This window comes from Octopus bimaculoides, chromosome 11 (assembly GCF_046866305.1).
Source record: "Octopus bimaculoides isolate indiv1 chromosome 11, ASM4686630v1, whole genome shotgun sequence".
Lineage (NCBI taxonomy): Eukaryota > Metazoa > Mollusca > Cephalopoda > Octopoda > Octopodidae > Octopus > Octopus bimaculoides.
This window is the reverse complement of record NC_142938.1, coordinates 76,301,393-76,306,392: the sequence shown is the minus strand read 5'-3', so window position 1 is coordinate 76,306,392 and position 5,000 is coordinate 76,301,393. Positions and strand designations below refer to the sequence as shown.

General features: G+C 33.2%; 1 protein-coding gene across 2 annotated transcripts in view; it reads right to left on the bottom strand.

Moving 5' to 3' along the window:
- Window positions 1-5,000, bottom strand: part of LOC149133405 (uncharacterized) — a 461,174-nt gene that overhangs the window by 294,118 nt on the left and 162,056 nt on the right. The window lies entirely within an intron of this gene.

Here is a 5,000-nt window from a genome sequence, read left to right as displayed (position 1 = left end):
TATATATGTGTGTATGTGTATATATATTGCATATATATATGCAATATATAAAAACATGAATAGTTGCACATATGTATGGATATATATATATATATATATATATATATATATATAGATACATATATGCTTTTATTTATGCATATGCCTCCATAATCTATCTATCTATCTATCTATCTATCTATCTATCTATCTATCTATCTATCTATCTATCTGTCTGTCTGTTTGTCTGTCTATCTATCTCTCTATGTATCTATCTATATGTTTATATATATATATATATATATATATATATATATATATATATATGTATGGACATTAAATGTATTTACATGATAAATATTGCAGATTACGCGAGACCGATGTAGACTGAAAAAGATATTGATATAGTGCAAATATAACAGTTTCATATTTCGAATGTAGCAAGAAAAAACAACAACAAAGAAAACAACCGACAAATGTTGCTTGCGTAATTACTTATAAATTTGTCCAAGACTGTTAAAAAATTTACAAGTGTGATTGTGAAAAACATTTTATTCTGCTATGTTCAAACTACATTAATACATGTTGATATGTGTGTATGTATATGAATACATGCATATATATATATATATATATATATATATATATATATATATATATATATATATATATATATATATATATATATATATATATATACACACATGCCTATACATATAAATATATATATGTATATATATATATATATATATATATATATATATATATATATATATTTACACACACATGCATATACTTATATAAATATAACTATATATATATATATATATATATATATATATACATAGTCCAGAGTGCTACCGATCCCGCCAGCTCGCCGCTTTCACCAACAATAATAATATTTATAATTATAATAGTGCATATACGTGTGTGTGTGTGTGTGTGTGTGAGAGAGAGTGTGTGTGAATGTGTGTGAGTGTGCGTGTACACATGCAAATACACATGAATATATACCATTTGGGATAATCTTTTGAAACTTTGAAAAATGTTACGAAATTATGCAAATGTGGTACTCCGTCGGTTACGACAACGAGCCTTTCAGTTGAACCCAACCGGTCAACGGAACAGCCTGTGCGTGAAATTAACGTGAAAATGGCTGAGGACTCCACAGATACGTGTACCCTTAAACGTAGTTCTCGGGGAGATTGAGCGTAACAGAGAGTGCGACAAGGCTGGTCCTTTGAATTACAGGCACAACAGAAACAGGAAGTAAGAGTGAGAGAAAGTTGTGATGAAAGAGTACAGCAGGGTTCGCCACCATCCCTTGCCGGAGCCTCGTGGAGCTTTAGGTGTTTTCGCTCAATAAACACTCACAACGGTCCGGGAATCGAAACCGCAATCCTTTGACCGCGAGTCCGCTGCCCTAACCACTGGGCCATTGCGCCTCCTATGCAAATGTACGTATAAAATGAAAAATACAAATGTACGTATAAGAGATAATTCATAAGATATTAGATATACAGATATAAGACATTCAGTACCCGAAAACATACAGAATCTAATCCATGGAAGTAGAATTCGGCGTCCACTGCGGAAAAGGTGGCAGTGATACGACTAAGCAAAGTGAGAATTACTGATTTTTAGCATGCGATTAGAAGTTTTATCTTTACAAACGAAATGGAAAACGAAAATGTTTACATGCATGCATGCATACACACGTTCATATATATATATATATATATATATATATATATATATATATATATATATATATATATATATATATATATATATATATGCACATATATACACGAACATATATATATATGTATGCATATATATATATATATATATATATATATATATATATATATATATATATATATATATATATACATATATATATGTGTGTGTGTGTGTGTGTATGCATATTTTATGTGTGTGCTTGTTCGTATGTACTATATATGCATTACATTTACAACATACAAATATATCTCGACTATATCTACATTCATAAAACATTTGCATATAATCCAATTACGGAAGCATTTATAAACTATTTAGATATATTTTCAATTGCACACGCGATAAGCTACATATATGTATGTATATATATATATATATATATATATATATATATATATATATATATATATATATATATATGTATATATATGGATATATATATATATATATTATACATATATGTATATAAATACATATATATATAATTATATCTATATCTGTCTATCTATCTATTTCTCCCTTTATATATATATATATATATATATATATATATATATATATATATATATATATATATATATATATATATATATGTATGTATGTATGTATGTATGTATAATGCTTATATATACACATATACAAGCTATTTATATGTATGCTTATGTACATAACAAACAAGCACATATTCACACGTGTGTGTGTGTGCGTGTGTGTGTTCATGATATTGTTAGCATTATTATTGCTAACGGCAAATAAAACGAAACACAGAGATAGAAAGAATGTAAAAGACAGAGAGAGAGAGAGAGAGAGAGGTTTGGAGAAAAGGACAGTAAAAGAAAGCGAAAACTAGAGAGCGAGGTAGAGAGGAGAGTAAGAGGGAAACATAGAGAAAATGTGTGTGTGTGTGTGTGTGTGTGTGAGAGAGAGAGAGAGAGAGAGAGAGAGAGAGAGAGAGAGAGAGACACACACACACAGAGAGGGGAGAGTGAGTGAGATAGATGAATAGAAAAATGATAGAAGAAATTGATTAGAAACGTCGACTCTATCTTCAGTTTAGTTTTGAGACATGATTAATATTATTGCTTTTGACAACGATTAAATACAATGTGCCGCCATTATCTCGAGATATTCCTCTGATGTTTGCCAGAGAATCCACTCATTGCTGCCAATTTATATTCGACCATCAATGGAAATCTTGGCAGAATGAATGATTTCTTAAGACATGCTTTTGACGGAATTGATCAGCTTGGATATGAACCATTTACAGCCGTGGCTAACACTATGAAGTTTATGCTTTTGCACGTGATCTGTTCTTATCGACTCTATTGGCAGAGACATGGCTATTAGCACTAACGCATCGCTGCAGACTGGAATTAGGAAGATCCTCTCGTGCTGTGTTTATAGCAAAAGTTTTCGTTTATTTCTTGATTTCTTTAACTCATTGGTTTGCGGCTATGCTGGGGCAGTGCTTGAAAGGGTCTTAATCGGACGATTCGACCCCAGTATGTATTTATTTATTTATTTTTTTACTTGTTTTCGTCATTTGAATATGGCCATGCTGGGGCACAGCCTTGAAGAAGTTTTAGTCCAATGAATCTACTTCAGGACTTAAACTTTTTCAACCAGGTTCTTATTCTATCGACCCCCTTTGCCGAACCGCTAATTTACGGGTACGTGGATACACGGACACCGGCTGTGAAGCAATGGTGGGTGACAAATACAAACACAAAGCCACACACACACACACACACACACACACACACACACACACAACTATATACACGTGGGAGGGGGTGCTGAAAAGTTCCTGTCTTTGGGCAAAACAAAATAAAGGAGAATCAGATAATTATGATTTTGTTCAGCATATTCTCCTCTCATATTCACAAACTTGTTGCAGCAGTCCTTCAGTTTTTCAAAGCCCTGTAAAAGAACTGGGAACTTGGGGCCTCCAGGCAGGCCTTTCAAGAAACCCTTAAAGCTGGGAAATTTTCAGCACTCGCTCGTGTACACGTTCTTTTATTCTTTCACTTGTTTCAGTCATTTGACTGCGGCCATGCTGGAGCACCGCGTTTAGTCGAGCAAATCGACCCCAGAACTTATTCTTTGTTAGCCTAGTACTTATTCTATCGGTCTCTTTCGCCGAACCGCTGGGTTGCGGGGGTCATAAACAAACCAGTATTGTTTGTCTAGCGATGTTGGGAGACAAACACAAATACAAATACAAGAACATACATACATACATACATACATATATATATATATATATATATATATATATATATATATATATATATGTGTGTGTGTGTGTATGTGTGTGACGGGCTTCTTTCAGTTTCCGTCTACCATAACCACTCACAAGGCTTTGGTCGGCCCGAGGCTATAGTAGAAGACACTTGCCCACGGCTCAGTGAAATTGAGTCCAAAGCTTGTGAAGCGAACTTCTAAAGCATGCAGCCATATTTTGTGTCTGTATATTTATTAATTCCGTCCAGGTGTGATTTAAATTGAATTAAGGCTAAAACTGAATTTCTTGGGAAAATATTAGTTTTCTTTTACAAAATTGTGTAAGAAACGGTAACTGCTTTAATAATATAATATTGGGCATTAGAAATAGCGGATTAAATGCTAGAAATAGCAGACTAATCTCACTATAAATTACTCCCACCACGTTACAAAAAAAAATCAGAAGTTATAGGATCTAGCCTTGGGTTTCCTGCCTATTAAAAATCGGAATCTTCACGGCTGGAATGTCTTCCATTATAGGCTGGTTCAGCGATGGTTGACCCGTGGTTAAACAGCAATTACGACACCAAGAACATGAACAACAACAATGAATATTGATTTGTAACAACTGCAGAAGGCTTCAAATTTCAGTGATGTGTATTGTTGAATCAACTGACTCCAGTGCAATACCAAAGAATGAAAAGCCATGTCATTCTGGTCAGAGTCAGAATTCCTACAAAGTATTTTTGAACAGTCGATCTAGCGCTTGAACCAAACTAATCCTTCATCTTTTCTTTACCATCTTAATTCTCAATGTTGTAGTTGTTTAGCTCAAGGCCAAACCTGACAGAACAAACCTAAATTAGGCTTTGTCATTCTTGTATCTTTTCCAGCCAAAATAAGCCTGTCATCATCATTATCATTATCCAAAATGCGCGCAGAAAGATTTAACTGCTATTTCTGTGACGTCAAATGATCGTGTAGTAGCACCCTTGCTATATTTAGTACGATTTGCTTTCATTTTATCTCCCTCTAGGTGCTTCGTCCATTAG